Source organism: Macaca thibetana, chromosome 11 (assembly GCF_024542745.1).
Source record: "Macaca thibetana thibetana isolate TM-01 chromosome 11, ASM2454274v1, whole genome shotgun sequence".
Lineage (NCBI taxonomy): Eukaryota > Metazoa > Chordata > Mammalia > Primates > Cercopithecidae > Macaca > Macaca thibetana.
Window position 1 is genome coordinate 53,179,111 of NC_065588.1, and position 10,412 is coordinate 53,189,522.

Consider the following 10,412-nt stretch of genomic DNA (forward strand, 5'->3'; position numbering starts at 1 on the left):
GCAGCAGAAAATAGACTAAGACGAGTATCTATCCTATCTGTCTACCTAACGCTGCTATGTACTGAAAACCTTGACTTCACATTGTGAACAAAGGTTCTCTGAAAATGAGTTTGGAAGAAAGAGACTTTATTCCAGAGAACAAATTGCAAACTGGAGAGATGCAGCCTTCAGTGTAAAATGAAGGTGCATTCCAGAGAACAAAGAGAGGACTCAGGTATTATAGCAAAATTTCTCTGCTCGGGTTCCCAATCAAGTCTATTTATGCAAATGAAGTATGGAAAAACTGAGTTCTGATTGGCCAGTGTAGCTGAGTTCTGATTGGTCAATACCACTGAGCCATGATTGGTTCATACAACTAAACCCTGAGTTGGAGGTAGGTGATCTCTGATTGCTTGGTTTCCAAGTCCCAACAGAAATTTCTGTCAGTTATTTCTTTCAGACTACCAAGGGGGGATATTTCTGGTTGCAGTTTATCTTGGCACCCACAAAAGGAACTGCTTTGGCTTGATCGTAGAAATAAAGTTTCTATGATAGTTTTTTTTTTTTGAACTGGAGTCTTGCTCTTGTCACCCAAGCTGTAGGCTGGAGTGCAGTGGTAGGATATTGGCTCACTGCAACTTCTGCCTCCTTTGTTCAAGCGGTTCTTCTGCCTCACCCTCCTGAGTAGCTGGGATTACAGGTGGGCACCACCACGCCTGGCTAACTTTTGTATTTTTTTAAGTAGAGATGGGGTTTTGTCGTGTTGGCCAGGCTGGTTTTGAGTTCCTGACCTCAATTGATCCACCAGCCTCGGCTTCCCAAAGTGTTGGGATTACAGGCATGAGCCACCGCACCTGGTGGATAGTTTTAAAATATCTTTCTGAGAACACAGAGTATGAGACTGTTCCTGATATGGTTTGGATCTGTGTCCCCACCCAAATCTTATGTTGAATTTTAATCCTCAATGTTGGAGGAAGGAACTGGTGGGAGGTGGTTGAATCACAGAGGCAGATTTCTCTCTCTTTGTTCTCATGATAGTGAGTTAGTTGAAACCAGGTAATGGGCAGCAGTTGGAACAATTTGGAGGGCTCAGAAGAAGACAGGAAAATGAAGGAAAGTTTGGAACTTCTGAGAGACTTGTTGAATGGTTGTGACCAAATGCTGGTAGTGATATGGACAGTGAAGTCCAGGCTGAGGAGGAATCAGATGGAAATGAGGAACTTAATGAAAATTGGAGCAAAGGTGACTTTTATTATACTTTAGCAAAGAAGTTGGAGGCATTGTGTCTCTGCTCTAGAGATCTGTGAAACTTTGAGCTTGGGAGTGATGATTTAGGGCATCTGGTGGAAGAAATTTCTGTGCAACAAAGCATTCAAGATGTGACCTGGCTGCTTCTAGCAGCCTATGCTTATATTCATGAGCAAAGAAATGACATAAAACTGGAACTTATATTTAAAAGGGAAGCAAAGCATAAAAGTGGAAAATTTGCAGCCTGGCCATGTGGTAGAAAAGAAAACCCCATTTTCAGGGAAAGAATTCAAGCCAGCTACAGAAATTTGCCTAAGAGGAGCCAAATATTAGTAATCAAGACAATGGGGAAAATGCCTTGAAGGCATGTCAGAGACTTTCGCAGCAGCCTCTCCCATCACAGACCCAGAGGCCTAGAAGGAAAAATGGTTTCTTGGGCCAGGCCCAGGGCTCTGCTGCCCTGCGCAACCTTGGGACACTGCTCCCTACACCCCAACTGCTCCAGCTCCAGCTATGGTTAAAAGGGCTCCAGATATATCTCAGGCCACTGCTCCAGAGGGTTGAAGTCATTAAGACTTGGCAGCTTCTTTATGGTGTTAAGCCTGTGGGTGTGCAGAGGGAAAAAGTTGAGGCTTGGAAGCTTCCACCTAGATTTCAGAGAATTTTTGGAAACACCCGGATATCCAGGCAGAAGTCTGATGCAAGGGTGGAGCCCTCATGGAGAACCTCTACTAGGACAGTGTGGAGGGGGAAAATGGGGTTGGAGTTCCCACATAGAGTCCCCACTGGGGTACTGCATAGTGGAGCTGTGAGAAGAGGGCCACCATCCTCCAGACACCAGAATGGTAGATCCACTGGCAGCTTGTACCATATACCTGAAAAAGCTGTAGGTACTCAATGCCAGCCCTTGAGAGCAGCCATGGAAGCTGAACCCTGAAGGCTAGAGGAGCAATGCTGTCCAAGGCCTTGGGAGCCCACCCCTTGCATTAGTGTAGACTACATGTGAGACATGGAATCAAAGGAGATTATCTTGGGGCTTCAAGATTTAATGACTGCCCTGCTGGGTTTTGGACTTGCATAGGACCTGTAGCCCCTTTGTTTTGGTGATTTATCACTTTTGGAATGGGTGTATTTATTCAATGCTATGTCACCCCATTGTATCTTGGAAATAACTAACTTGTTTTTTATTTTACAGGCTCACAGGCGGAAGGGACTTGCCTTGCCTCAGATGAGACTTTGGACTGTGGACTTTTGAGTTAATGCTGAAATATGTTAAGATTTTGGGGGACTCTTGAGAAAGGATGATTGTATTTTGTAATGTGAAAAGAGCCTGAGATTTGGGAGAGGCCAAGGGCAGAATGATATGATTTGAACCTGTGTTCCTGCCCAATCTTACGTAGAATTGTAATTCATAATGTTGGAGGAGGGGGCCTGATGAGAGGTGATTTGATCATGGGGACAGATTTCCCCCTTGCTGTTCTCTTGATAGTGAGTGAGTTCTCATGAGATCTGGTGGTTTAAAGGTGTATAGCACCTCGCCCTTCACTCTCTTGTTCCTGCTCCTGCTTGTAAGATGTGCCTACTTCTCCTTTGCCTTCTGCCATGATTGTAGGTTTCCTGAGGCCTTCCCAGCCATGCTTCCTGTAACTTTGAGCACCTCAGTTAACCATGGGGAGTTCATTTTGTCTGTTGGCCAGGGTCATACTTTTGACATTTCCTTCCCTTTGGTTGAAACCTGCCACAGGCAGCATTGATGACCAGTGTTATGTCTTTGTCCCATATTATTGTTGAAGTGATGTGGCTACCTGCTCTGGGTCCATCTAGTCCCTTGGTGGGACTTCTGTGACTGAGAGCCTCATAGCCAATTTGAACAGCCTGGGCCAGGCAAGGTAGAAAGTCAGGTAGGCACCTGTTAATTGTCTAGGAATGTTCCTTGTTGGAGTTTGGCAGAGGCATCAGGAAATTAGGAGAACTCAGGGTGTAGTCCAGTCTACAGGTAGATAACAAGGATCTGAAAACAATGTACAGGTCTACAATCTAGTAACAGTTATATTATAGTTTTTCTTTGGAAACATAAGTTTTTCTTTTCACACTGATTTTATAGGAATCTTAAATTTAAAACCTTTTGAGTTGAGGAAGCCAAACCAAGGCAAACTTCAGATTTCATTTACAGTCTTAGTGTCCTTGGGCATGCCTGGGAGTAGCAATTTTGACTCACTTACTCTAAGCTTGGGAACTCTTGAAGCCAGGCATTTTATGTACATTCTTAAATATGACATTTCAGTCAAAACCTTGATATTGTAACTGAGAATTCCAGTTGAGTATCCTGCTTATAGGGAGCATGTAAATAAAATAAGAATACTCAGAAATAGTTTCTAAATTTTGGAATTTCAAGTAGGGAGAAAAAGCAAATTCTCCCACCTTTGTTAACAAAAGGATATTTTACCAAATTATTACTAACTATAAATAGATTATGAAGTAAAATTTCCTTGAATCTGAAAAACAAAACATTTAAGAACAAGAATGCTCTAAATAAAAGTCATAAAACATTATCCTTATCAATTACTTAATTTCATGCAATCAATTTTGCCTTGCTTGATACTGATCTGCAGTTCCATGAAAAGAAATTTTGGACTATAGCTGATTGACAACACATATCACTATATCTCAGAATTTTATCACATACAATTTTGAAACACATTTTAATAACACATTTACACAAATGCAACTTAAAGAAAGTTAAAAATAATTTTTATTTGACAGTGCTTCCTAATAATATCTCTACAAGATGAAGTAAAAAAAATTTAATTTAGGGCTTTGATCCCAGGAAACCTTCCAAAGATGTCACAGGTTTAAAGTCCAAAGTATCTGATTCAGTAGAATCAAAGTTTGCTGCAAAGTAATATTTATTTAGCCAGACTGACAATCAAAAAATGTCAAAAGCAATAGAAAAAGTTACATGAATGTAAAAACCTTAACCCTTTTAAAGGTCAGTTTTCTTAAGTAATAAAAAACCTAATAAAGATAACTTGAAGCACAGGAAATTATCTTGGTAAAGCAGAATCTTCATTTCCTAGGCCAATTGCCCAAAAGGCCTCCTGCAATGTGATTGCTTTTTCTTTTGGTAAGTTCATTTAGATAACCTGAAAGTTAACCCTGATTAAAAGTGAACTGGCAGAACCAGAAAAATGTTACAGGAGTCAACAAAAAGTTTGAAGGAGAATGTTATCATCCCAACCAAGCAAAAACCATCTTTTTAGGATCGAAAGAAGGAGAGCTGTATTTCCAACTTGAAACTAGGGAAAGAAGTTAGATAGATTCCAGGGAGAAATATGGCAGAAATAGAAACTGTTTGTAATTGAGAGGGTGACTGTCAAAGAAACAAATTTCAGAATTAATCAAAACCTCTTATAATTTTACTAAGAGCAAATCCACATTCTAAGAAAACCTTGCTATTCTAACACAGGGGACAAAATCTGCATCAGTGTGTTTTTCACATCAAAGTTCAATCCCTTGTAAGACCCATAAATAATTTCCCTCTAATTGTAGACAAAGTGATGACACAAAAAATTCCCTCTATAAATGCTCTTTTTATAAACCTTATCATGACTTAGACCATTTACGATATGCTTGGACTTTCTGCTTTTTCTTACACTTTCTTAACTAACCAATCACTTTAGGAGAAAAATTTGCCACATAGCATTCTTTCTTATACAAAATAATCCTCTTTCTTTTCAACCTTCCTTACCAAAAATACATCAGATCCTTCTCATATACTTACATATGAAATGGTCTTTTTCATTTCTAGTAGTTAAATCACACATTAGTTATAATGTCAACTCTTAGAAACCCTAATTTTCAATGAAAACCCAGGAAGTTATCAATTTTTTTTTGAGACAGAGTCTTGCTCTGTTTCCCAGGCTGGAGTGCAGTGGTGTGATCTCGGCCCACTGCAGGCTCCACCTTCCAGGTTCACGCCATTCTCCTGCCTCAGGCCTCCCGAGTAGCTGGGGCTACAGGTGCCTACCACCATGCCCAGCTAATTTTTTGTATTTTTAGTAGAGACAGGGTTTCACCATGTTATCCAGGATGGTCTTGATCTCCTGACTTCGTGATCCACCTGCCTCAGCCTCCCAAAGTGCTGGGATTACAGGCATGAGCCACCATGCCCAGCCTCAATTTTTCTTTTGAGACAGAGTCTCACTCTATCACCCAGGCTGGAGTGCAGTGGTGCAATTTTGGCTCACCTCAACCTCCGCCTCCCAGGTTCAAGCGATTCTCATGTCTCAGCCTCCCAAGTAGCTGGGACTACAGGCATGTACCACCACACCTGGCTAATTCTTATAATTTTAGTAGAGATGGGGTTTCACTGTGTTGGCCAGGGTAGTCTCAAACTCCTGACCTCAGGTGATCCACCTGCTTTGGCCTCCCAAAGTGCTTGGATTACAGACACAGCTAGAAGTTATCAACTCTTAACCACCAATCACATATCAAAAATCCGTGAATACACATTTTACAATTTCCAGAGACACAGGCTTTCTAACAAAACAACTCTTTAATATGAAACAGGACATTTCTACTAACAGATTCAGATAACTTTTGTTTTCCTTGGAAATAAGAAGTCAGCAGTATATGAGCCTATATTTATATTCAGCAACCAATATCTCAGCATTATGTTTTATCTGGAAATGATCTAGACATTCAATGAACATCCATCATTTAATTTAGCTTAATGAATCTCTAGGGGTATTCTTACCAAGAGATTTTAAAAACCTTCCCAAGTAAACATATCACAAAACATAAACCAGTTTACAAAATTTATCCTGTCCAAATTCACCAAATCCATTCACTCTCAAAGAATTATGCTTGAAAAATTTAAAGAGACATCAAACAAATCTAGTCATTATCACACGCTGTTTCTGTCAACCAATTGTACATTATTGCATTCCAGGCAAATATTATAAAAGCAAGAACTCTAAAGTTAAATGCGTGCACATTTTGCTGATAACTCAGAATATGCAGCCATTTTCATCAAACCAACAATGTTAGTCTAGTCCTATCTGCCAAAAGATAACTAAATCACATTAACTTGAAAAGCATTTCAGCTTATTTGCTTAATCTATGAGTATTCTTTTATTTTTTTGTAAGAGATGGGCTCTCACTGTCACCCACGCTGGAGTGCAGTGGCCCAGTCATAGCTGACTGCAGCCTCAAAGTCCTGGGCTCAAGTGATCCTTCCACCTCAGTGTCCTGAGGAGCTTGGATTACAGGCACAAGCCATTGCACCTGGCAAGTACTCATTTATTTATAAAACAATTTGGAACTATAGACAATATATGAATAGATATGTAAACATATATGTACACAAAAATACAGACACAAATAAAGATCTTACAGCTTTCATTTTAAAACTTAGCCATGAGTTAAGTAAAACTCATTAGTTTCAAAAAACAATTTGATTCCAACTGCATTTCTGTAAATGGAACGGGCTGAAATTTATCTGTTCCACATGCCCAAAGCCTTTACTGAGCTTTAAAGAAAATAGGGTAGCAAATTTATACCTCAAGCACAGAAAGAATTTAAGCTTTTTCAAGAAGTCTGGGTGTGTCAGAAGAGGATTAAAATGGATATCAAGGTAACATACAGTCACAGGAATTTCTCACAGGATTTTACAAGAAAACACACAGACAAGTTCAGAAAAAATTTAGAAATGTTTCCAAAATAACCAGCTGAAAGAGTGAAAGAGGCAGGAGAAAGTGAAGGATAAAGGACAGGTGGCAAAAAGATTTTCTGAAAGAAAGACTGGAAGAAGACAGGAAGACAGGGAGAGTGGCAGAAAGGGGAATGAAGCCAGGAAGAGTGGCAGAAAGGGGAGTCTAGTGGAAGAAGTTTCTTCCAGAGGTTTTTTTCCAGCTTTAGTTTCAGGTTCACAAGCTCTAATCTCTCTTTCTATTTCATTAAGGCATTCACTCAATTTGGAATTATTTTCTCTCTCTCTCTCTCTCTCTCTGTGTCTCTCTCTTTTTTTTTTTTTTTTTTTTTGAGACAAGGTCTCACTTTGTCACCCAGGCTGGAGTGCAGTGGTGCGATCTCAGCTCATTGCAGTCTCCGCATCCCTGGTTCAAGTGATTCTCATGCCTCAGCCTCACAAGTAGCTGGGACTAGAGGTGTGCACCACCATGCCCAGCTAAGTTTTGTATTTTTAGTAGAGATGGGATTTCACCATGTTTCCCAGGCTGGTCTCGAACTCCTGACCTCAAGTGATCCACTCACCTTGTCCTCCCAAAGTGCTGGGATTTTAGGCGTGAGCCATCACATCCAGCCTGGAATTATTTTCTCTTAAGGGAGGCTACAGTAGCCTTTTGATTCTGTTTAGAATTTTCTAAAGGACAAACTCAAATGCCCATCAATGATAGATAGATAAAGAAAATGTGATACATATTCACCATGGAATATTATGCAGCCATAAAAAGGAATGAGATCATGTCCTTTGCAGAGACATGGATGAAGCTGGAAACCATCATCCTCAGCTAACTAACCCAGGAATAGAAAACCAAACACCATATATTCTCATTCATAAGTGAGAGTTGATCAAAGAAAACACATGGACACAGGGAGGGGAACAACACACACTGGGGCCTGTTGGAAGGTAGGGGGCAAGGGGAGGGAGAGCATTAGGACAAATACCTAATGCATGCAGGGCTTAAAACCTAGATGATGGGTTGATAGGTGCAGCAAACCACCATGGCACATGTATACCTATATAACAAACCTGCATGTTCCGCACGTGTATCACAGAACTTAAATAAAAAATAAAAAAAAAAAAGAAAATTAGAGTGCTTAGAACAGTATCTGGCATGTAGTGAGCACTCTGGAAGTGCTTGCTCTTGTAACATGTGGCAAACCGCACTCTGACTCTGCCATTTATTAGTAGTGTAGTCTTGTGCAAATTACTTTACCTCTCTGAGCCTCAGTTTCCTCCTCTATAACATAGGAGTAACCCCACAGGACTTGTTGCAGAGGTTGAATAAAATTGAATGGATAATGTGTGGGAAATACTAAGCACAGTGCTTGGACTGAATAAATGTCCAATAAATACCAATTATTTTTATTTCTATTACTTTATTGTCACATTTCTCTTATCAGGTCTAGACTTGCACCTCTTCAATCCAATTCATTCCTATTCATTCCTCAATGGCAGCAAAAGTGGTCTTTTTGAAAAGTAAGCAGCCTCAAAATGAATCTATAGTGACAGAAACACATCAGTGGTTGTCTGGAGCCAGGGTGGAGAGGAGGGATGATTAACTGCAAACAGGTACAAGGGAACTTTCTAGGATGAGAAAAACATTTTATATTTTGACTGGTGGTGGTTGTACAGGTGTATTCATATGACAAGACTCATCAGACTGTATACTTAGTTGGATGCATTTCTTTTAATACAAACTTTACCTCAATAATGTTGATTAGAAAAAATGGTAAGCAGCCTCCCTAGTCATCTATTACATTATTATATTTTCTTTTCTCCACAGCACTTATCAGTATATAAAATTATTTCATTCACTTTTTTATATGTCTATTGGCCAACCCCTCCCTCCATTAGAATATAAACTCTTTGAGGGCAAGGACTCTGTCTTATACCCCACTATAACTCTAGAATCTGGAACCACGTTTAGCACTTAGTAGGAGCCTGATAAACTCTTCTTGACAGACTGACTAATGATTAAAGTCCATTAATGGTTCTACCTCCAAATTATATATTGATTTTACCTATTATCATCATTCCTGCTAACACCATTTCAACTTAGGGCACTATCATCTCTTGCCTGGATTATGCAATGGCCTTCTTGCTTCCACCATTGCTCTTTCATTTCAGTCTCCACAGAGCCCCCCAGTGATCTTTTAAAATTATAAATCAGATCACATTACTCCCCTACTTTAAAAATGGAGATAAAAATGATTAAGAAGCTGAATAAATGAACAAGAAAAGGCAATTCAAAACTCCAGGAAAATACAAAAGTTATGTAAGAAAGGTCATGGTCCTAATATGAAATCAACCAAAATGTAACCCTGGAGCATATATGAATCTCAGCTCATAAGTTCAAAAAATACCTCAGCTATTAATGATGAGGTGGAGAGATGGCCCTCAGACCAAAAAATTAAGACTTTTATCTTCTAAAAGTTGCCACTTTAGTGTCTTCTGTTCCAGTCTACATGCCCTTTATATCTAGCAAATTTCTACTACCTTCCTGCCATGGTGGGACACATGAGTCTCCTGTGAGGTCATCTGGAGCCTCGGCTGCCTAAACGTACAATGTAGCTGTGACTCTTGAGTCTTGTCACCTCGCCATGGTGTGACCCCACGGTGCTTCCAGAAAGTGAGCCCTGGTCCCTCCTTTTCTGGGAACCCCAAACATCACCTTCTTCTCTAATCAGAGTGAATCTCTTTGTCATAGGGGAAAGTCTGTGTTTCTCTGAGTCATTTGATACACCCATAAGTCACATTCTGTTTTACTTCTTTCCCCAAACTCTATAATTTTTCTAAATATATAGGGTTGGGGGAGACTAAAGCTGGAGAAAGTGCAGGAAATTTGTATGTTTTATCCCATCAAACATCTCACCCTAGGTAAAGAAGTACCAAATTAGCTATCCATTTGAATGGAAGAAGGGGACATAGAAAAACAGGGAGGAATGAAAAAGTGTAAATTATCATCTCAAAATATTACCTAGCCAATTTCCCCTTAGTAAATTTTTGTGTCTTCAGAAAATTTATTTTGGACCTTTGTTCAACCCTCTCAAGAGCACAATGTCTGAGTTTTGCATTTTCCAAGGTGGTAGGCATTGTGACTGATTTCCCAACATCCCATCTGTCCCGTGATTAATCTAAGCAATTCATGGCAATTTACCTCTTTGTCAGGGGTGGACAAGCTTAAACCAATTTGGGCCAATGAGATTCAAGGAGACGCGTGATGAGGGCTCTAGGAAAGAAACTTCTTCAATCTTGAATGCCGTGGAAAGGCAGGATCTTTCTTCTTCTTTAAGTTGTGAATGAGGAAATGTAGAGTTCCCTTTGCCTGGCAGTCACACCACAATAACAAAGGGTAAAGCTAAAACTGTGGGTAGCAGAGCAAAGAAGTAGAAAGAGCCTACAGCCTCAATGCCATCATTCAGCCACTGAGCCCTGCCCT

The 10,412-nt window shown here is 40.0% G+C and overlaps 2 protein-coding genes across 2 annotated transcripts in view; both read right to left on the reverse strand.

The window, feature by feature from the left end:
* The window catches only part of ATP5F1B (ATP synthase F1 subunit beta), a 271,439-nt gene that overhangs the window by 229,879 nt on the left and 31,148 nt on the right, over window positions 1-10,412 (reverse strand). The gene's annotated exons all lie outside the window — the stretch shown is intronic.
* NACA (nascent polypeptide associated complex subunit alpha) overlaps window positions 1-10,412 on the reverse strand; it is a 224,325-nt gene that overhangs the window by 158,103 nt on the left and 55,810 nt on the right. The window lies entirely within an intron of this gene.